This window comes from Dasypus novemcinctus, chromosome 8, assembly GCF_030445035.2.
Source record: "Dasypus novemcinctus isolate mDasNov1 chromosome 8, mDasNov1.1.hap2, whole genome shotgun sequence".
NCBI classification, from domain to species: Eukaryota; Metazoa; Chordata; class Mammalia; order Cingulata; family Dasypodidae; genus Dasypus; species Dasypus novemcinctus.
This window is the reverse complement of record NC_080680.1, coordinates 8,862,236-8,886,656: the sequence shown is the minus strand read 5'-3', so window position 1 is coordinate 8,886,656 and position 24,421 is coordinate 8,862,236. Positions and strand designations below refer to the sequence as shown.

The 24,421-nt window shown below is 41.3% G+C and overlaps 1 protein-coding gene across 7 annotated transcripts in view; it reads left to right on the top strand.

Moving 5' to 3' along the window:
• The window catches only part of SYK (spleen associated tyrosine kinase), a 120,948-nt gene that overhangs the window by 22,946 nt on the left and 73,581 nt on the right, over positions 1–24,421 (top strand). Inside the window, exon 1 of one of the 7 annotated variants that reach the window (XM_004450896.5) lies at positions 12,624–12,647. The exons of the other annotated variants lie outside the window; for them this stretch is intronic. The gene's annotated coding sequence lies outside the window, so the exon portion shown is untranslated. Of the gene's footprint in view, positions 1–12,623; positions 12,648–24,421 lie in introns of those variants that run through there. 7 annotated transcript variants of the gene reach the window in all.

The window sequence follows — 24,421 nt, the reverse complement described above, 5'->3', positions numbered from 1 at the left end:
AGGGGTTCCGTCCTCGAGGTCACCCCAGAGCCCCGCTGGGAGTGCTGCTCCCACCTGCGGCTGCTGCGGGCCAGGTAGCTCCAGATGCCAGATAACCGAGTTTCCTTGGTGATGCACACCTGCCCATAAATGTACGCGGATTTCCATGAAGTTGCAAACGTAGCCATAGGGTTACTGATTGGCATGGTCTACCTCATTTAAAAAGAAATTTGTGACTGTTGAAAAGTTGAAAATATCTCCAGGTGTATTTTAATTTAATTTCATAGAAGATTCTCATCAGAATCAACCCCAATATGGATTACTGTGTGTAAAAACCAGTATCGCTGGGCTTGTGCGATTGTAAATAATAAATGGGTGGTTTTGGAAAATTGATCACCCTTGAGGGTGTCAAAATATAAGTTATGTTCCATGGCAGTACTTCTGAATGTACTGTTTACTTTCCTAACTTCTTTTTTCTCTTGATACGCAATATCCATTTTCTTTTTATTTTAATTTCATAATTAAAAATAAAGTAAAAATCGAATTTTATAATTAAAAATTAAATAAAAATACAGTTGTTAAATAGTCATGTTTTAAAAACCTAAAACTGTGCTGAGAGTTTATAATGAAAAGACATAGTTCACTAACCTTCCTTCTCCTTCCCCTTTTCTGCTCCCAAGAGGCCCCTCCTTTTTTAAGAGTAACTTTTTGTTTTTATTAAAATGATTAATTCATGCCCATTATAAAAACTTTCAAGCAGTAAAGAAAAGGGCATTAAGAAACTCCCAAAATCCCACCACACTAAAATAACCAGTAGTAACATTCGATAAATGTTATTTCAAACACTTCTATTTGCAAATATATAGATCAAAGGATGGATGGATGAATGAATGAATGGAGGGGTAGGTGGATGGGTGGCTGGGTGGGTGGAAGGGCAGGAAAGAAAGAATCATATTCTATAAGCTCTTTAAAAATTTGATTCCTTTAAAAGTCATTTTACTTGTAAGGGAGAAAGAAATTGACAGTGAAGGTACTGATGCACATCAGAAAAATATTTTTCACCATGTGAAGTGTTACTAATATTATCCTCAAGATCCTCTGGGGGTTTAAAAAATTGCTTAGGCATTATGCTTTAAAAGCCTAGTTCTGTTTTAGAGAGTGTCCATTGGCCTTTTTTAAAAATGAAAAATGAAGTGACAAATATTCATATGCATCTTCCTAACTTCTGACTTCTGTTGCTTATGCTTATTTTTTTAAGTTTCTAACAATAACATTTATACATTTTTATTTGTTAAAGTTTATAAACATTTATACTGTGCTCTGAAACCAAAAGCAACTCACATTTTTGGTCTTAGTTCTATATTTAAATGTGTTCACCACTCACCACCATCCTCTTTACCATGCCACCTCCTTCCCAGCTTGTTTGTTTTGATGCAGCCCCTGATGGGGATGTTTTATTGTTGAGTAGTTTTTCATGGTTTTATAGCCACAATGATATTTCATAGCTCTTTCATATTTGAAACTACCTACCTGATAATTGGCACTAAAATGACATTTTGGCTGGAGGGAATATTCTCTGTCATATCTTTCCTTCAGAATACAAGGACACAAATACAGTGCCTTCTGTTGTTGAATATTGAGGCTTAGAAAAAGTGCAGATTACTTGTTTTCCCACTTTTAGGGGAACTTTTATCTGCTTGGATGCCTAATTAATTAATTCATCATTCCATCAATTCCTTAACTTAATGCAACTTCATAGCTACTGATGATGCTAGTACTGTATTCAGTGAAATATATGCCTTTTTTACCTGAAACTTCAGTTCTTCCTCTTAAATAAAATTTTCTGCACTATCTTTTTGAATACTTTTTCTGTTCCATTTTTTTGGGGGCTCTGTACTTCACATTGGACTTCTTTGCCTGCCATATCTTACATCTGTTCTCTAATTGCATTCGCTAATGACTGGTCTCTGTGCCCAGGAGCTCAATTTTCAGTCATGTCTCGCCTATGCCTTGATATTTCTAATTTTTACAAGTTCTGAAAAGATGTTTAATACATTATAATTACATTTACTTTCACCTGATATGCAGCTCTGTCTGGATATTCTTTTTGCTCAACTATAGTAAGGTAACTTCTTTTTCACTTCTTTCTTACCATATCTGAACTTTTGGGAGTTTAAGTGCTGGCTGTTGCTTCTTCTTCCAAAAAGTTACTTTTCTGTAGCTTTTTCTTCCAAAAAGCTACTTTTCTGTAGTTGAAGTGCAAAGTTGGGAAGTAGAAGAGCTGGGAAGTGAATATATACTGCTTTTGCAGAAGAAATCAATCCAGTATCCTGGAAAAAAACTCACCTTCTTTTCTACACTTTCTTTTGACCTCTGTCCCCTACTCCAACCATTCTTCTCTTGTGTGCTGTGGGAGATTTGATAATATTTGCATTTGGGAAGAATTAATGTGATTTTTTTAAAACTCCAAAACCTTCTTCCCCAAATAATATTATTAATTCCTAAATGCTCTAAAGTAGTATGTGAAGGTTTCCAACAGTAACTCTTAATGACTTCTCTAGAAATATGCCAAGGAGAGTTTTGATTTTTTTTTTTTTTAATAAATGTAGAATAAACTGAATCTAGTCCAATGTCTCTTATCAAAGTAAAATTAATAACTTTGTAAACAACACCTTAATCTTTGTAAATAATAAATAAATATTGGAAAGTTTGTAAAAGGAAGATTACCCTTGAGATATCAAGCTTTTGAAATACACATTTATTATATTGTTTCCCTTCTGAGACCACAAAAAGTGAATGAGATGTTGCAGTAGGCATTATTGAGAATAAGTTTTAATTAGAACTATATTATATATGAAACAATAAAAATTTAATTTTGAAAAGACCCTTTTCTGTGGCTTCTGAGGATTTAATCTGTCCCCTCAAACCACCCACCAGTCCTCTACAGTTGAAAAGAAAATGAGTTCCTTTGCTGGGGCCGTGAGCCTGCTCCTATGATCGGCCTATCAGAATGGCTATATTGCTTTGAAGATGTGATTTTTGTTGTTCCTTTGGTGGCAAATGCTGGGCATTTGAAGAGTCGGGGTTTTTGCAAACCATCTATCCTCACTAATTTCATAACGAGGAGCAACTTCTGCATTTCCAGCATTTGTGATTAGAAGTGTAAGCAGTCGAGGTGGAAGTGCATCTCTGAGCTCACAGGGTGAAGAAACTTCCTCTTACCTCTTGGACTTTCTGACCTCAAGCCAGACTCGAGGAGAGACTGAAAATGGCATGTGGGTCTTTCCTCAAGCAAACATCTGCTGAGGACCAACTGGATGAACCAGCACCCGTCCTGTCTCCTTGGAAAGCGCACCCTGGCAGAGGGTCCTGGGCAGTAGAACGTCAACACAGGAGAGGCCCCTTGTCCAGTGTCTTCTAGACTTCCCCTGAGACCCTGGGAAGTGGTTGGGGCAGAGGGAAGATCACTCTGAAGTCATGGTACAAGGGTTGGGATCCGGGTGGGTGACTAAGGTTCTGCTTGCTGTGAGATATGTGAAGCTTTTCAGAACAGGATATTAGGAGTCTCCTTATGTGTCACTGCTCACTGATTGCCACTTTTGGTACATGATCTTATATAGGAAGCGAAGATATTTGGGGAAACAGTTGATGGAAACTGCCTTTTGCTCTCTCTGCAGGAGAGATTCAACTGAGTAATAGGTGAGTTCATCAAAGAGTAGGAGGAATTATAAAAATTCCCTGAGTTATTAACTGAATAAAGTGGATGAAACAGGAAATAAGGCCTTCTCCCATATCCCCAACAGGGTTGGATAGGTGCCAAAAGGTGGTGACAGTCTGTCCATTAAATGGTAAATGTTGAATCCAGGTAATTGTTTTAATGGTCACATTACACATCTTGGAGGATAAAACATGGGTCATTTTAGAAGTTTGGGTTTTCTTGTGAAGAAAAGACTTTAGATAGCCTCATAAAAACTCAGACACTTTTGTTTAGGGCTCTATGGATCTTAAAGTTTCTTGGCCATTATTCTTTGATTCCCTCAATCACCCTGTTTTGTAGAAAGAGTGTTTGGGTCTTGGATGTTATGGTCAACTTTGTTTCACCCAATAAGTTCCATAAAGCACCATTGCCCAGGTGCCCAGGTGTCGATGAGCCTGTGGGTGTCTCAGGCGGTCTGTGGAGTCGGAGGAATCCAAAATGGTGGTGACTGGGGAAATGACTTGAACTTGGCTTTGGAGCCCATGTTATATAGGGAGAGTCTAATGTCTTGCTCTTATATTTTTGCATGACAAAATTAAAAATTTTTGCATGACAAATAAGAATGAATGTTTCTAGTCTGTAGACAAGTAGAGAGCATAGCTGAGAGAACACGGATATGTTCATGACTTGGTTGTGGTAATATTTTGCCATGTTAGCTTTATTTGCTCGTTTTTTGGTTGAAGTATTTAAAAATTGAACAACAGATATAAAATTGCATTCTCTAAGTACCTCACTACACCTGTCATTTTTTAAATGACATGGTAATAATTCGATTGTCACACCTATTAAAATTAGCATGAGGAGAACGTTTGTACTTACTTGCATTCTCCAAGCCTGCTTCTAGCCAGCAGAACTATAGAGGCTGGTGGACAGGGATGTGTGGACGTGCCTTCCAGGGAGTGAGTGCCTCCTAGATAAAGAAAGGAAATCCATTTGAGGAGGTCACTTCTGCCCAGGGAGGGAGGGTGTGGGCTGAGCCATCACTCTGCCTGTCACTAAGAAACTTCCATCCTCAGCACTAATGTGGGTGCCGGGCAACAGGCTGGAAGCACGTCACGTGGATTGGTAATATAATCTCCACATCAACTCTTTGAAGTGGGGTTTTATTATTATCCTTATTTTGCAGATGGGGAAACTGAGGCTGAGCTGGATGGCAATAAGTAGTGGAGCCAGGATTTGAACCCAGGAACTCTGAACCTTGAGCTGGGACTTGTTACCTGTTCACAGACTGCCTCCCCTTGCTCCAGAGTCAGGCATTCTGTGAATCTGCAGGAGGTGTCTGCCTAAAATACGGGACCTGAGATGCAGCTTAACCTTGTTACCGTGGTGGACATGGCTTTCAAAGCACAAATTCCCTGGTGGTGTAGAGTCATTTCAGTTTTCTTGATTAAGACTTCAAGTTTCATTAAAAGTTACATATAAGGAAAAGAAGGGAATTAGGATAATAAGGCCCACGGTTTCTACATAATTTAGAACAAAGTTATGGCTTATTAATAAGCCTGGGAGAAAAATATTAGTATCTAAATGAGATTAAGATGTGCTAATTGTAAGGCATTTAGGGAAAGCACGAAAAACAAATATTCTTTTCCTTCTGCATTTCATCTTACGTGACAAAACAGGAACCATCAGTTTGAGGCAGAAGTAGTTTAGAACTTTCTCAACTCCTGGGGAGAAAAATAGGGACAGGATGTGCACTGAATGTCAAAAAATGGTCACGGGGCTCTCCTAGCAATCTGAAGTGAGGTAAGATGGCATGGACTAGAGACTCTGGGGCACGTATAGGCTTACTTAGAATTGAGGTGAGTAATTGAGACTCCTGTTTGTATAAGATTACAATCTCATCTCAACCATTCATTCACTCATTCATTCAACAAACTTTTATGGGCATCTATTACATGATGTGCCATGTGCTAGGCATTAGATAAACAGTGGTGAGCACAGAGAGTTATCATCTTCCAGTTTCAGTTCCAGCATATAAAGAGATTGGAAATCATCACCTCCACCCTTACAATAAGAAAAAGCTGGACAAGCTGAAAATCAGTGACTTCTTAGATCCCTCAGAGAACTGAAGTTGCAGGGCAAACTGCCACCCTGAAATCTGGAGATACAGGTACATTCAGAGAGGCACAGCTGAGACATGCTTACCTGGAACAGAAGTCTCCGGAGCCTTAAACTGTTAGGAGCTCTTAAATGGGGATTTTGGTGAATTGCTGGAGGCTGAGCACATGGACTACACAGAGAGAGAGAAAACTCCTGGGGGCACAGTCTTAGGAGGCCCCCACATGTTAGTGGGCTTTCCTTCCAGGATCCCCTTCCCAAAGGGAAGATCTGGGAAAGAGCCCCACATGCCTCTGGCATGCGAGGGGGAAAGTGTTCATTGTGGAATATACTCAAAGCTTGTCCCATAACAGAGATATACTTTCCAAGGGAAAAGGACTTGCTATAGAGAAAAAAGGAAACAAAGTCAGCAGGGATCAGAGCTTCAAGAAATTATTGGACTGCTACAGCCAGGGAAAGAAATATGGGGCTGGGGGAAAAAGCTATAGCATGGAGAAAACTTGTGAAGGTCAATGCCCCAAGACACAGGTCCATTGAAAGATTGTGATTCAATCAGACTATCATGGAAAGCTCTCCATCGACCCCCACACACCTTACCACCACACCGACAGGGCTCTAGTACAAAAGCAGGATTACGCTGGAAAGAGCTGCAAGACACACTCTCTGAGAAGGAATCCTTTGGGAAGCCCAGAGTCAAGAAGGGAGACAAAAATCAATGGGGGAGGGGGGCTGGAGAGAGGACCTGGAACCTGAAGTTATTGCGAACATTAAACACAGCGCAACTCTTAGCCAAATTAGCATCAATCCTCACAATAAAGGCCTAATTGCCTCTGTCCCTATTACATGATAAAACATGTACAGCATTCAACAAAAAATGAAATGAAAGGCATGTCAAAAGGCAAAAAAAAACAAAGCCAGAAGAGACAAAGCAATCGTAAAAACCAGACTTACGTATGATAGTTTTTAGAATTAGCATAGAATCTAAAATAACTATGACTAATATGTTAAAGGTTCTAATGGAAAAAGTAGACAGCATGCAAAAACAGATGAGTAATGTAAGCAGAGAGATGGAAACTCTTAAGAAAGAATTATAAGGAAATGCTAGAAATCAAAACCACCGTAACAGAAATGAAGAATGTCTTCTATGGGCTTGGCAGTCCATTCAGTATAGCCAAGGACAGAGTCAGTGAGCTTGAGATATGTCAATAAAACTTTTTCAGACAAACACAAAGGAAAAAGAATAATGAGGAAGTGACAAGTCGAGGCAAGAAGAGAAGAACATCCAAGAACTGTGGGGCAACAAAAAAAGATATGATATATGTATATTTGGAATATCAGAGGAGAAGAAAGAGAGAAATGAGCAGAAGAAATATTTGAAGTGATAAAGGCTAAGAACTTTCCCAAATTAATGAGAGACACTAAACTACAGATCTAGGAAGCTCACAGAATACCAAACAGCAAAAAATAAAGCAAACCAAGAAAACAAAGAAAAAATGTATCTAGGCTATCTTATTCAAGCTGCAACCAAAGACAAACACTTGAAAGATGCCAGGGGCTGGGGGGAGCCTTACCTGTAGAAGGATGAGAATTACTGCAGACTTCCCATCAGATACCATGAAAACAAGACAGGGAGGAGTGAGGATTTATCACTAGCCCACTGGCCTCCCCCAAAAATATTAAAAGAAGTTCTTCAGACAGCAGGAAATGAATATGTCAAATCTCAAAGAAAGAAACAGGTCAGAGAATGAATGCATAAAGGTAATATAAAATATATATTTTTAATTCATAGTTGACCTAAAAGATAACAATTTGTTTAAAGCAATAGTAGTAAGGATGTATTGGGTAATTATGACTTATAGATAAATGAAATGAATGACAACTCTATCACAGTAAGGAAAGTAAGCAAAGAACTGGTAATATTCTATTATACGATAACTTGCACTACACATGAAGCTGTATAGTGTTATTTGAAATTGGAGGTTACATCATTTCCAGTCAAATATTGTAAAGTCTGAAGCAATTACTAAAATATTTTTAAAAGATACACTAAGTAAGGCTGTAAAATAGAATTAGATAAAATGCTCAGTTAAAATCAAAGGCAGAAAAAGAGGAAGAAATAAAAAAAGAACTAATGCAGTGACTAGAAAACACTTGCATGCATGGTAGATATTCATCCAACTAAATCAACAGTTGCTTTAAATGCAAATGGACTCAATACACTAATTAATAGAGACTGTAAGACTGGACAAAAAATTTCCCAACTATATGTTGTTCACAAGAAAACCACTCTGAATAGAAAGATTCAAGTTAATTATGGTAAAGAGATGGAAGAAGTTATAATATGCTAACGCTAAGCAAAAGAAAGCTGGAGTAGTGACATTAGTTTCAGACAAAGTACACTTTAGAACATGGAAGATTATAGGGGTAAAGAGGGGCATTATGTAATGATAATTAATTCCTCCAAGGAGACATAACAGTCCTAAGGTGTATGCTCTTAAAATAGAGCCTCACAATGTATGAGGCAAGCATGGATAGAACTGAAATGAAAAATAGCCAAATCCGCTATTATGTTTGGAGACTTCAATACTGTTAGTAATTGATAGGAAAAGTAGATAAAAAATCAGCACATATATAGATGATCTGAAAGCATTATCAACCAATAAAGAATATTTTACTCAACACAACAGAATATGCATTATATTTTTCTCAAGCTCACATGAAATATTCACCAAGACAGAACATATTCTCAGAAAACACATTAACAAATTTAAATATAGAAATCATACAAAGCATGTTCTCAGAACACAGTGGAATTGAATTAGAAATCAATAACAGAAAGATAGTTGGAAATCACCAAAAATTTGGAAATTAAACAAGATTTCTAAATGTCTCATAAGTCTAAGAAGAAGGCACAGGAGAAATAAAAATAGGTTTTGAACTGAATAAAAATGAAAATACAACTAATTAAAATTTATGGGATGCAGTGAAAACAGTGCTCAGAGGGAAATTTATAACACTAAGTACATATATTTAAAAGAAGAAAGATATAAAATCAATAAACTACGACTCTACCTTAGGAAACTAGAGGAAGAATAGTCTAAAGCAAGCAAAAGAAAATAAATAACTAAAATAAGAGCAGATATCACTGAAATGGGAAACAGTGGCAAAAACAAACAAACAAACAAACAAAAAAAACACAATAAAAACCCTGAAGCCAGTATGTTAGAATTATTAATAAAATTGATAAACCTCTAGACAAGGTAACCAAGAAAGAAACAAGAAACAAACTACAAATCTCAGAAATGAAAGAGAGGTTAGTACTACTCGTCACACACACATCAAAAGGCTAATAAAGGAATACTATGAGCCATTCTATGCCCACAAATCTGATAACTTAGATACAATAGACTAATTCTTGAATGACACAAACCACTGAAACTCCCAGGAGGAAAAATAGGCAGCATGAATACCTATCTATTTTTCAAATATTCTTTAAATCTTTTAAAGAAATTAAATGAAACCACTATCTCACCTGAACCTAAATTCAAAAATCCTCAACAAAGTATTAGCACATATTTGAATCTGACAGTGTATAACAAGAATTATACTCCACTTCAAGATGGGGTATTTTTTTCAGATATGCATGGCTGGTTGAAACAAGCCCATTTTTAAAAGTGGGCAAAAGATCTTTCAGCAAAAATGATATTCAAATAGCAAATACGCATATGAGAAGAATCTCAGCATTATTTTTTATTAGGGAAATGCAAATTAAAGAACTATGTGATACCACGACACAATTATTGGAATGGCTAAGATCCCCAAATCTGAAAATACCAATTGCTGGCGAGGATGTGGAGCAACAGAAACTCCTTCATTCCTGGTGGGAATGCAAAGTTGTTTAGTTACTTTGAGAAGCAGTTCGGAATTCCTTATAGAACTAAATACAGTTCTACTATACAATCTGGCAGCAATTCTAGGTATTAAAACACAAACACGCACATACACACACAACAGCCTGCAAATGTTTATAGCTGTTTTATTCATAATTGCCAAGACCTGGAAGGAACCAAGAAACCTTTTCATAGGTGACTGGCTAAGCAAACTGCATCCATACAATGGAATAGTATTCAGCAATAAAAAGAAATAAAGGAATAGCTATCAAGCCATTCATATACATGAGTAACCTTAAATTCACATTACTAAGTAAAAGAAGACATTCCAAAAAGGATATCTACTGTATTATTCCATTGTGGAAAAGGCAAAACTCTATTATAAATTGATCAATGGATGCCAGGAGGTTGGAGAGTGGGGAGGATTGCGTAGGTAAAGCACAGGGGAATTTTTAGGGTGGTGGAATTATTTGATATGATGCTGTAATGGTGGATAAATGATACCATGCGTTTGTCAAAGTCCATAGAACTTTACAGCATAGGGACCCTTCATGTAGCAAACTTGTGTGTGTGTGTATTTGGGAGGAATGGGATATCAGGTTGGTACGCAGAAAAAGGCATAATAATCTAATTGCATTATGAATGTATGAAACAACTTCATTGAGACAAGTAGGAGGTAAAGGTGGTGACCTAAGTAATGCTGGAAATGAGTGAATATGTAGGACTGAAGGCAAAAGGAACCTTAGAGTTCCAGTGAGTGTGTAAGCAGTACTCTAGTTGATGAAATTGTTTCCTCTGAGGTTAAAAATTAATAGTTCTGAACCCACTATACGTGTGTACTAGAATTGAACAGTTAAGTAAATGGATGATGGATGGTGGGAACCAGCTTCTCACTGTTGGGATGGGGGTTACAGACAAGCCAGAGGAGGAGGCTAGAAAGATCCGTGTGGTAATGGATGGGAGCTGGAGGCATAAGTCTGGACAAATGTAAAGCATGATATAGATATAGATGTATAGACGCGTATATGTAGAAATATTTATAGGTATGTGTGATCCAGGAGTTAAGTCCACACACATGTATTTCCTTGCTTTGTTATCTATCTGATAGGACTCAGAAGCAATGACACCCAGTGGCAAGGAATGCACTCAGTTTCCAGATCTTGGTTTCTAACACCTCTCTTCATTAAAAGGAATCATTCCTCCTTGAAGAAATAATTGATTCTAGGACTGGAGCAAGAAATATACAAAATGAAATCTGGAACATCTTGTCATGCAAGGAAGTAAGGAAATGCTGGGGGTGGGGCAAGCAGTGATGGGGGTCCATCAAAGGAACACAGGAGCCAACTGAAAGAGTTCCCAAGGGCCAAAGCTGGAACAACTCGAGCAACAAAATAAAGTACCGTTGGATTATAACCCAAAGTATAAAATAAGTATCCTTGAACCCATGCTTATATAAATGATTGAAAAAGTAAATAAATGGGGAAGAGCAGACAACTTTACCATGGAGAAGAATTTCAAATGGTGGAATTCTCAAAGAGTTTGAACGTAATTCCGCACTCTTTAAGTGTGGACTGTACATAGTTTCTTCCTTCCAAAGAGCACAGGATGAAAAGGGAGTGGGGAGGAGTGGGGGAGTAACTTTACATGGGAGAAACCAGACAAACACGACCTTAGCCAGGGTATAACCATTAACACCAACAGTGATAAGCCAAGTTCGTAATCTGTGTCCATGATTAATGAGCATGGCACTTTACCTGGGTGGTCTTCCTCTCAAAAATCCTTAACCCCAGTGTAATCATAAGGAAAACATCAGACAAATCCCAGTGGAGGAACATTCTAGAAAACAGAAGCCTAGAGAAGCCTAAGGAAGCGTGATGACGAAATGTAATGTGGCATCCTGGATAGGGTCCTGGCAGAGAAAAGGAACTTTAGGTGAAAACTAAGGAAATCTGCATAAAGTGTGACTTTAAAGAATAAGAATATATCAGTATACATTCATTAATTGTGAGAAAGGTACCATACTAAGAGAAGATGTTAATAATAGAAACTGCATGTGGGCTAGATGGGAACTCTCTGGACCTTCTTCACAACTTTTCTGTAACTCTTTATTCTAAAATTTAGAAGTTCATTTAAAAAGAAAAAAGAGATAAATAGTTGCAGTTCCTGCTCTTGTGCTGGAGACAGGCATTCCTCAAATAATCATGCACATCAAAGTCAAAGTAAATTAAAATGAAAGCATGACTCTGTGATTATACTGTGAGCCAATGATTGTATACTTTGGGTGGATTTTATGGTGTGTGAATAAAGCTGCTTTAAAAAAATGTACACAAGCAGTGGTCAATATTAACAGAAGAAAAGCACGTAGTATCTTGTGGGAGATTGGACAGCCTGGGAGCATCAGTTGACGTTGGTCTGCAAAAGTGTGATTGGAAACAAGATCTGAGGGTAAGCAGATTTTATAGTAGGTGACAGGAAAGAGTTCAACCTGAGATCAAAGAGTGGGCAGTGGTGAAACTTTGGCAGAGAAGTGGTGTGATTAGATTTGTCTTTGAAGAGTTCACTTTGGCCCCAGAGTGAAGAGGACACTAAGGAAAGGAGCCAGGCAGGGAGGCTGGGACTTCAAGCTGTCCATGAGAGGTGCTAGAGAGAAAGCGGAAAGGCGGTCATGCCCAGAATTTGGATGGTAAGAGGAGTGGAATTGATAAGGATTGACTTTAAAGAATTCTGAGGAGGGAACTCTCAGAGAACCTAGGTTTTGACTGCAACAGTCAAATGGTTCTTGGGCCAACGCACTCAGACTTGAGCTTATTAAAACACAGATCGCTGGGTGCCACCCCCGGAGTTTCTGATCCCGTGGGTCAGGGTGGGGCCTGAGAATTTTCATTTCTTATAAGTTCTCTGGTGATGTTGATGTCACTGATCTGGAGAATACTCACTGAGGAACAGTGCTGTGAGGGAACAAGGTAAGAGTTCCAGGGACGGTGGGAAGTCTCCTGTGTTTGCAGTTGAATGTGTTGAGTAAGAGATGTCTTTTCCCATCTCCAAGAAGGAGGTCTCTAAGGGCTATAGTTGAGAGAACAGGGTGGGTTCAGATATTGACTCTACCCCCTACTCTCCAAGTGATCGTGGGTACGTTCATTGACTTTCCTGAGCCTCAATTTCCAGTTTTGTGAACTGGGGACACCAATAGTGACTAACTTGAGGAATGCTGTGCAAATGAGCTGGCGCCCTGTGAGTTTAGTGTCTAGCATAACATGCACGCAGAGGAAGCAGGAATAATTGGTAGTTGTTGCTTTCTTTGTCACCTTTGTCATCTTTGCATGGTCATTCTGGTCAGCATCAAAGATGCATATTTGACCTCTTGGTGGTCCGAGTTGATCATCTGTCAAATGATAATACTTTTTTCATCAAGCTGCCATTTTCATAGGTTTGGGGTGCGAGGCGGCCGCTGTGCTTTTTCTCAACTCCTGCCTTGGTTGTCTTGGAAGGATTCTCCCCGTTTTGCAGTTCCCATGATGGTTCACTGCCTGGTGTGATGGGGAGCCTGTTTGGACATCTTCTGACTCTTTTTCCAAGTTTGGGGGGCATCACACACTGATTGAGGGTATCAAAAGCCTGCTTCCTTCACAGAGGATATGAATGTTTAATTGATTGAAAAATACCTATTGTCTCAGATTGTCAGGGGCCCTTGGTAAAGCTGGGTCTTCTACTAGTACCATGAGCTTCTATCTGCCCTGGAGATCTGGGGAGAGGGACAAAGAGAGCAGACACATTTGCTCCAACCCTACGCATGGTCTTGTTGACAGAAAGACATCTCTGCTTGACTCTGTGAATCAGCCTCTTGAGGTCTCTGATAAAGCCTTTTGGAGGATTTGCCTCCTATTCAGTCAAGGTTTCTGGTTGAATTTTAGACCTTTAATGTCTTAGGACTGCTGTTTGTTTTTAAAAAAAAATGACTAAGCAAATTTTGGTAATACCCTACCTAGTCATTCAGTAGAAAATTCATTTTAATGAAAACTCTCGGGAGAATATACATCCTGTATCCACTGACTCCCTCTTAAAACGTGGATGTTGGAGTGGGATACATATCCTCTGTGTGCTACTTCATTGTGAATGTGCACTTAAAAGAGGCCCCACTGTGCCTAGGGACCTTGCACTTCTGCTTTTCTGGTCTGTTTCTCATGCCTCACACTTGAGGAAAAGGCCCACTTCCCCAATTACTGACAGCAGCTGGCAGCTGGAAAGGCTCCCACTTGTTGACACTTGTCTTCTGCTTGCTTTCTCCCCATTTCAGTTCATCTCCTTTTACACTACATCTCTTTGGTTTTGTGTGCCTTTCTCCTTCCCATATATCATGTTTTCCTGGACTTGTGAGAAACCCGTGTTTGAATCCAAGAAAGGAAGGTAGGTCAAATGGGTAGGAATCAAATTTACTCAGAAACTGTGACCTGAGAATTCTCTGCCTGTTTGTGGGGTCCACAGAAAGGAATATTTAGGTTTCAGTGGGTTCATGACCATGAACGTTTATTTTCTCACCTTTGAAGTCAGCATTTGTGTGGAGTTGTTGAGCTGTGGTAGGATGGAGAGGACAAAAGAGGCAAATGTATAACTCAGTGAACTCTGGGGTGGCTGAGGACTGTGGTTAAGATGACAAATATAAGAATATTCTCTCCAGATCTATAACAAAGGTACACCACTAGTACAGGGTATTGATCCTGTGGTGATAGTTGGGGGGAAACGCACCTGAAGCATACTTCCATGGGCTGTGAGTGTGTTCCTCTTGTCATAGGGATGTTTTCTTGATAGATATAGAGCCTGTTGCCATCTCAGTACTTGCCTCCAGCTATCATGTGGGCAAACCATCTTTTGCCAATTACTTTAAGCATTGGGTATATACATATGTCCCAGATTTATGAAAGATACAGTTATGAAATCAGAGACTATCATAAGCGTCTGTGATATTTTGCAATCACGGATCACCCACAATGATGTTTAACAGACTAGAAGACCAAAAAAAAAAAAAAGATGGTAACTTTAGATACCTATTCAATAAAACTTTCTCTAGAGTTTCTTAATCTAAGTTTGGTGAGTGTTTCTTATTGAAATCAGTGGTTTGGTCCCACCAGCAGCTTCAGAGTCCGTGTAAAGCAGGGTTTCTTGACCTTTTTTGTTCCACGGACCCCTTTGCCAATCAGGTGAAAACCATGACTCCTCACTAAGTTCACACTACACTGTGTATTATCTAGTAAATACATCACACCTGCATCAACACAGCCCCACAAGAATCATGTTTCTTTAAATTTCAGTTCAAGCTCATGGACCCCTTGTTAAAAGCCCCTGACATAAAGGTTGTGTTAATAAAGTAGAGCAGAGGTTCTTCACAGGTGTCTACAGACCCCCAGTGGGTCCATGGAAAGATTTCAGGGGGTCCTTGAGCTTGAATTGAAAAAAAAAAATCAACTCTCTATCTTTATTTTCTCCAATCTCTAGCTGAAATCTAGCATTTCCTTCACTTATGAATATATGCAATAAATAAATCACAGTAGTATTCATTTCACCTGACTGGCGGAGGGGGTCCATGGAACAAAAAAGATTAAGAACCCCTGAGGTAGTGTGGTAGAAAGTTAAAATAATGCCCAAAAGCTGAGAACTTTAGCAAGGTACCTACGGATCAGGCAGGGGAATCCGTGTCTGCTAACTGTTGTCCTTGCATATTAATTCCCTTGGCCCAAAAGCCTTTCCAGATTCCTCCATTCTGAGTAGGAAAAGGCCTTGGAGATTTGTCCTGGAATAGAACTAAGGAAAACGCTGGAACTTTGCTTCCCTGTTTGTGTAATTTGTCCCATAAAGAAAAAATTAGGATGATCTATCAGTTTTCAAGGGGACTTCTCTGGTCGATTATTTTGTCAGTTATTTTTATATTTTTTCCTAGAGGAGACTGAGTGAGTGGATGACAAGTTCATTAGTGAAACTTCCTTAAACTTAAACACACTAAGAGCCAAATACAAGTCTCAGTCCAGTGGCTGCAAATGCAACCCCACCCTTCCTCTTCTGTTCAAGAGAGCAGGAGTGGGACATTACTAAGTGATACTCTTGGATGCAGTCCAGTTTTGGTTAATTATTCACAAAGTCCAGCTCTCTCATTTTAGTAACAGATCCCTATGGTATACCTTCCTCCTCCTTGTGAACACACCAGTGGTGTGCTGGCAGAACGGTACTGCTGACATAACCTTTTGGGTAGAGTCTGGAGTAAGTTTCCCACCTCTGGCTATCAGCAGCATGGGGGATTCTTATCATTTGACTGACCCACCTCCTGATTTCTTTTCTCCCTCAACCCTGGAAGCTAAACATGGCCAACTTATTTTACTCTCTAGCAATATCATTTGGAGAGTGAAGTATTGCATGAGGGCAGTTCTCCAACCTTGATTTGCTTAAAAATCAACAGGGCAGCTGCTTAAACTATCAAGTCCCCATCATCTACACTTGGAGATCCTGGTTCACTGGGCCTGAGATGGGACTCCAGGATATACCCTGAGTCTGAGGAGGGGTTCCGAGGACCGGCCTCCTGGAAGCCCTTGACTTGAGGACACTCAGGCACTCACCAGGATGACCTTGGTTAGTCACACTGGGGCGAGAAGAGTGGTAGATGGTAGCCAAATAGGATTCTGACTATACTCAGAATGAATGTGGAGCACCTTAATCAGATACCTGTTCCCTTCCTTCCAGGAGCCTCTTCTTGTGTCAGGGACAGTACCTGACACAAGGACTTGCATGCTGTAGATGCTCAACAAACGTTGAATGGATATATTATTTATATTTTAAAATGAAACTCAATTGTGGTAGGGCGGTTGCTTATTTATAAGCAAATATGTTGAGAAGTAATATTTAGATCAGCATCAGTGCATGCTATCTGTGACTTGTGATAATTACATCAAGGGAGAAATGTTAGGTGGGCATTTAAAGGAGATCTTTGAGCATTTCTCATGGAGCATGAAAATGCTTATCTGTTGACTGGGATATATCAACCTTTACTTGATACATTTTCAGTGCTTTCAAGTTATGAAGGCACAGCAGAAGAATTAGTAATTGAAGGTCTATTGCTAATTATTAGTAAAAATATTCTCCAGCCTTTTGATTCTGCAGTTTGTGCCTGCAGTCTAGGGGCATCCCCTGTGCTCTCCCACAAATGTAGAGCAGAGTGAGGCTCAACAGAATGAGCTCACCACGTGGTCCACCAGGGGTGACCAGCCATCTGTAGCACCGTGGGACCAGCCAGGCAGGTCTCAGGAAGGAGGGTCAGGCCTCGCAGGGTGGTCTTCCTGGAGAGAACGCCCGTACCTTGCTCATGAAATCTGGTGGATTCAGAGCAATCCCAGGCCCAATGCTATGGCTGCGTTTCTCCGTAAGGTGGCCACATGCTTCCGTTCACATATTCTCTTTTGGACAGTGAGATTCTGATGCAAGAGGCAGTGCCTGCAGCCCCGCACAAACTAAACAAGGGTGATTGTGTGGCCACAACTACTGCTGGACTTTGTAGATCCAACTGCTGCTAAGGATGGTCCCTTTGCTTGGTCATTTTTTTGTAGTTCAACCAGGCATTCCCCGACTGGCTCAGCAAGCTTATTTCTTCCTTTCAGCTGGGCTCATTCCTCTTTGTTATGAAAATTAATCTGACCCACGGATGAAGTTCTTCCTTCTCTGCAGGTCCTGATGCTTTTTTTCCCCCTCAGCTTCAAGCTGCAATGGAAATTCCCAGGAGTATTTCAGCAGGGCTGTTTTGCATTGAGGAGGCCAGGTGGCTTTGAGAATGCGAAGCCTAGATCTTTTTGTGCATGTTCCTGATTTTGCCCCCTTAAATGGAAGGAGTATGGCAGGGATGGTCCCCATTTAATTTCTACCACTGTCACCTTGTCTCCTACTGTATGAGGAGGCTCTTGTGGCTTGGGGTTGTGAAAGTTGGTAAGCACTGTTTGGAATCTCTGCTAAAGAACATTGAAGGGGCGCCCTGAGGGTGGAGGCGCCAACACCTGCACAAGTCCTGTTCCCTGGGTCTTAAGAGAGGTGGAAGCCTTTGATGAACATGTCTGAGGTCCTTTGATACCTAGGACAGATGGGGCAATTCAAAAGAGAGCTATACAGACAGTCTTCCTCTTCCGGGTCCATGCCAAGTAAGGAAACACTGACATAAGCACAGATGTAGCGGAAAAGAAAGATACGCTTAAGAAAAAAACATCCAAGGCAAAATTGTGTATCTTTATCATGGAGATAGCGTTTTTGGAAGGAAGGTGGGGGAGAGTGGAGGAATAGAACTTACTCTGTTTCATGCATAAAAGGAAAAGAGATGGAGCCAAGAATGGTGGAGAGAGGAGAAAGGAAGGAAAGAAAAGACCCTGTGAAGATTAATGAGTTACAGCGTTGTTAGTGATGGAAAATTAATCTGAACTTTGAGAGCTGCTTCTGATCCTGGCTCCCCATAATTTTTAAGTGTCTTTGCTGGGTTTGGGGAGCAGGCACTCTAAGCATCTTCCACAAGTAGAAATGCAGAGGCAGGACATCTAGGATAAGGAAGGCACCTTCTAGAAGCAGGAACTAGGCACTGGTAACTTCTTAGCTCCTTCCTTCCTGACCTTAGCATTTTACCTCCTTTTACCTCCTCACTACCAGAAAGTTTTATAATGACTCTTAAGACCCAGCCTCCAGTCACCTAGCTGATTCCCGGCTTTTGGAGGTCTTACTTGTCAACAGTTCATTCAAATATATATCAAGCACAGGTTGCTTCTCTCACCTGACTACTTCACATGCTGTATTATATCTACATAAGGAATTACTACATAAGGGATTACCCTGGTCTTAGTGGCTTAAAACAGTAATAAGCATTTATTATCTGTCATAATTTCTGTGGGTCAGGAATTTGAGACAGTTAAGCTGGGCTCAGGGTCTCCTGTGCGGTTGCAGTCAGCGGTCGGCCAGGGCTGCATTCATCTGAAGGCTTGACTGTGACTGCAGGATGCTCCTCCAAGCTGGCTCACTCACGCGGCTGGCATATTCATTCTGGCTGTTGGCTGGACGCCTCAGTTCCTTACCACATGAACCTCTTCACAGAGCTACTTGAGATTCTTTATGACATGGTATCTGGCTTCTCCCAGGGCGAACACTACAAAGACCAAGGGTCGGGCTTCTTTGGGCTAGCCTCAGACATCACACACCATCACTCGGCAGTCAGCCCTCTCTCCCCGTGGGAGGAGATTGCACGAAGGCATGAATTCTGCAAGGTGGGGACCATTGGGGGCCATCTTGCAGGCTTCCTGACCTATATACATTTTATCTCTCCAACAAATTCTATAGAATAGAAACCCATTCTTAGGGTAAGCCCTCCTGTGAGCAGCGGAGAATGAAATGGACACTCTTACCCAAATGGAGTATATATTTTTGTGGGTTTAGATGATGTAGACAGTAAACAAAACAAAGTATATATAATGTTAGAAAGTGATAGATGCTATAAATGAAAAATAAAATGTTGGGTGAGCCAGGGCTAGGAAGTGGGGTGCTGCGGAGTTCAGTCACTCTTTACCACATCAATGTTCGCCTAGATTATTGCTCTGCAAGGGATGAAATGTCCACCAGAGTCATTGGTTCCAGGTGTTTTTTTTTTTTCAGTTGCTAGCCTGGGTATGATCATCTCTTCTTAATCTTCCACTAATGAACCCCTCAGAAGCATTATTTTTTTTTTTAATTAGCTGTAAAGTCAGCGGAGATAGTTGTGCTTATGGTGGCTGGAGCTGCTCCTTTTCACCTGTAAAGTTGCCGTCTGATAAGAACTAAACAAATGATGTTTTCCAAGCACAACACATTTTGAAGGGCCAAGGTTGTGGAGTCAACCTTAATCCAGGGATTGAGGAAATGGACCATGAAAGTCTAGTTGGAATGGAATTATGTCAGTGCAAAATGGTAAGTATAAATTAAACATGTGGAAGGCACAAGGAGAATGTCAGCGGATGGAGTGGGACACCCGCTCACCTCTATCACCATTTATTTTTATTTTTTTAATATACTTTTTAATTTTTTAAAAAGAAACTTAGATTACATAAATGTTTTACAAAAAATATAGGGGATTCCCATATGTCTCACTCCCTAGCCCTCCCTCATTTTCTCACACCAACATCCTTCATTAATGTGGTACATTTGCCACAATTGTTGAACACATCTTGGAGCATTGCCACTAAGCAATGATTATAGTTTACGTTGTAATTTATACTTTCCCTCTCACACTTTTGCAAGTGATTACAATGTATACAAATGACCTGTATCTGTCATTACAATGTCATTCAGTATAATTCCCAAGTCCTGAAATGCCCCCAAGTTACACTTATTTTTCCCTCTTCCTTCCCTCAGAACCTCCAATGATCACTGCCTCCACATCCATAATAAAAATTCTTCTATTGGTAGGATCACAACAACTCTACAGTAGAACAACTGTAAGTCTACTCTAGTCCATCATCCATTCCCAATCCTGAGAATTCTGGGATGGTGATGCCCACTCCACCTCTAACTGAGAGAGGGCTTAGATCCCATGGGACAGATGAAAGGGACTTTCTTGCTTACAGTAGTAGACTCTGTTCCTTGAGATAGTCTTTGTCAGTCATCATCTCCTTGTTTGTTGTCCTGGGTGAGTCCAGTGAACTGGAGAGCAGGTTTTGCAACTCTGTTCAGATTCAGGACCCAACTGACACATGGACAGCTCAAAGATTTAAGTCTCTTAGACAAAGAACTATCAACTCTAGTAAGGGACAGCAGAGCCATGTGTAGGGAAAACACAACTGAGTCCAACTCTGTCACATTGGGGAGCATAAATTCCAAAGAAAGGCCTACTGGCAGGGCACCAAACTCCTGAGCTGTCTGCTCTGCCTTTAGTTTCAGCGTTTATAAGAATTTATAAGCCTCCAGGAGGACTGCATGACCGTGCTGATTAGCACTACAGAGCTTGGGATGGGGTGGGCAGAATCAAAGACATAAAAGTATGGCTCTTTTCTAGATTTAGCCCCTTATGGTAAATTATATGTCATGATGAAACTTGTTGGCAGGAAGCAGGATTTTGAGTTCAGGAAGCATTATCTTTGGTATGGTCCAGGTCTCCGTTTATCTCTCCACCATCCACATGGATGTGTGTGTGTCTGTCTGTCTCCATCATCTGTGTACAAACACAAACACACTCTCCCATCTTTCAGGTGTGGGGCTGCCCAAGCCTTTCTCGTCAGCATCCCACCATGACCTACTCCTTCTCCTTCCCATTCAAAGCTCACCCTCGTGAGAGCATGAGGGACCCGTTGCTGAGTGTATCCCACACACTCAGCCTTCCTGACTGCATTGGTTATGGTGACTCTGGCACTGTTTTCATCCCTTCCCCAGGTGAGGCACCATGGCCTGGAGAGCTAACATGGCTTGGTCACGTCAACAAGACATGACCAACCTGGGAAAGGATGCCAGCCTTTCCAACTCCAAACCTCTGCCCTCTGCCACTGGCTGCACCACCTCCTGTGTGTTACTCTGTTCTCACCGGCCCTCCCTGTCCTTTGCTCCTTGATGAAGGTCATGAATTACCTAGGGAGATATCTGGTCATTTAATTTATTGATAAAAATGCTAGGGCAACAGAAGGCACATGTTAGATATTCGTGGTCAAGTCACAACCACTAACACGGTAGATTTTAGCGGAGGCTTGGGAAGTAATTTTATCCCCAGAGAATATTTTGCCCTTTCTGGAGACCTTTTTAGTTGTCACAGTTTGTGGGGGAAGAGCTATTGCTACTGGCATCTAGCTGGTGGAGGCCAGGGAGGAGCTAAACATCTTGCAATGCACAGGACAGCCCTCACAGCAGAAAATTATCTGGCTCCAAAATGTCAATAGGGCTGAGGTTAAGAAACGCTGAGCCAACATAATGAAAGGAGCAGATGGAAACAGGACTAAACCAACGAAGGGAATATGCAAGAGATAGATGCAGTAGTTGTGTTTGGATTTTTATTCCCCCCTTGCAGCTTTTTTGTGTGCTGTCTGCTCTCTGTGTCCATTCGCTCCGGGCTCTTCTGTGTTCTCACTTGTCTCCCTTTTTGTTGCGTCCCCTTGCTGAGTCAGTTCTCCATGGCACCTGCGGGCTGGGCAGCACTCTGCAGCGTGCAGGTGCACCTGCCTTCACAAGGAGGCCCTAGGACGGGAACCTTGGGCCTCCCATATGTAGATGGGAGCCCAACTGATTGAGCCACAGCCGCTTCCCGAAATGCAGTAGTCTTACTCCGTGAATCCAGGAGGGGGCAGGGTGTATTTTTACAGCATGCCAAAAGAAAGCTTTCCTGTAGCCACAAGCACAGCACCCATGCTGAGCAGCTGAAGCCAGCCCACGGGGTAGTGCTCCTGGAACCGTCTGGTACGGACTAGAGACATTGGCCTTTAGCATGCACTTCCTAGATCACAGCAGCAGCAGCAAGTCTGGTTATACTTTTAGGAGGGTCTTAAGCAAAGCAAGGTTATCAGGGCAGGGAAGGCTCTTGAAATATGGTCATGCACAAGAGGATCTGCTAACTTGGAGATGGACAGCGGTAGCTTTGATCAAGTGTTCAAGTCTTCAAAGTTATTTCGTAGAAAGAGAACTGGAAGTGTTTTGTGCATTCTCTTGGGCAGAGTACGGATTGCACAAAAGAAAGTGCAGCCTGTCCGAGAATGGCACTGCACACATGGAGAGCTGACACTGTAAGATGACGCAACAAAAAGAAACACAGATTCCCAGTGCCACCGATAAGGATAGAAGCAGTCACAGAAGAACACACAGCGAATGGACACAAAGAGCAGACAACTTGGGGTGGGGGCGGGGGGAATGGGGACAGAAATAAATTAAAAAAAGAAAAAAAAAGAATCAGTGAGCAGCATGTGGGAACCATGTGCTATCAGATGCAGCAAGGCCATCTTCCAAAGGGGTCTAGAAGTTTAGAAGAGCCGGTCCCTAAGTTTCTCTAACTCTGATTCTGTGGTACTTCATCTGGATGAAATAGCACATGACAAAATTTTTGGTATGAAAGCCATCTACATTCATTGTAGAGACCCTAAGAAGTAAAGGTCAGCATGTTTCCATTCACTGGGCATTTTGTGAGAAGCTGCTATGTCCTAAGCACTGGAGATGAAGCTGTGACTAAGATGGTCCAGGTATCTCCAGAACTTTTGAGCTTACATTTTAGGGAATAATAAGTGAACAAGAAAGGGACAGGCTTGCTACGAGTGCTATGAAGGAAAGAAGTACTTTAGAGAGCTGAATATGAGGGGAGCACAATGGAGAGGGCAGAGTCCTCCACTTTGGATTCCATCACCAGGGGACATCTCTGAGGAGATGCTCTTGACCCAAGGCTGAGGGTTGAGAAGGAGCCAGCCATGCAAATTAAGACAAGATGGAACAAAACTGAATAAAGGACACTAGGGGAAAATTATCACCAAACAGCATGACCAGATTGTAAGTGTAAAAGCTGGGAGACAACTTAGTAGAACACAAAGGAAGCTGGTGAGGGTAGACACAGCCTGCATAGGGGCTTAGTGAGCCAGTGAGGCTAGAGGGCTTGGGCCAAACCAAGTAGACCCCCAGAGTCAGGGAAGAAAGTTTGGAGTGTGACACAGACAGATGTTTAGAAACTATCACCATGGGTACTGTGTAGACGGTGAATTACAAGGAGTGGAGTCGAAAGGAGAGGACTAGACAAACTTTCATATATGTGAGAAAGGGAAATGGTGGGAGGAGATGGCCTTGAGATACACTTTGGGGAAACACTGATAAGAGAACCTTGGAGGCCAACTCATCTAAACTATTTAGTAGGTAGCCTGGCTGCATCTGATAGAACATAGTTCCTGAAAGGAGCCCACCCCTTCTTAGGAGAACTGGATCTAGTGTGTAATTGATGCTTCTGGTAAAAAACACTTTCTTATCTGACTCTCAGTGGGTTAGAGAGGGGGATGAGTGAAAGGGAAGGGACCTGAAAATCCTCAGGGTCTGGTTAGCTCTTGCAGCAGTTCCTCAGGAGATGCCGAGAGACGGGGAGAGAGTTGCATGATAAATGGTAGCCTCATTCCGGGTCTGTGAAGGTTATGTTGCTTGTTAGACATCCAAGTGGAAACTCTAGGTAAGCAGATGGTACAGTGGAGAGAGATAAATGTGAGAGTCATGGCCATGTCATCGTAGTGAGAACTGGGATATGGCTTTACCTAGGGTATAGACGAGAGAGAGGACACGGCTTCAGATCCCATACTGGGCCGCAGATTAAGAAAGGGAACTACTGAGGGAGACTGAAAAGGAAGGAGCCATAGAGGGGGTGGGGGTTAGCAAAGAATAGAGATTGACTCTTTCCAATGGGGGTGCTCGGCTCTGTCCAGTCCTGTGAGAAGTCTAGTAAGATAACCAACCAGAGGAGTGACCATTGGATTTAGTGATGTAGAGGTTGTTGGTTGGCCAGAGCAGGTGCATCGGAACTGTGGGAATTGAAGTCAGGCAGAGCACAGTGGGTAGAAGAATCCAGGTGAGCAAGGAAGGATTAGCAGAAATATAAAAACCAGCCACTACCCCTTTGCTATTACCGAGAGAGTCAGGTCCTTTTAGACTCCCCCCTTCTTTCCCACTCATTATATGTACATTTTAAACCCATAGTCTTGAGGAGTTGGATTGCATTCCCAGGTGAACTCTTTAGCTCTAGAGGGAAAAGAAACTTGAT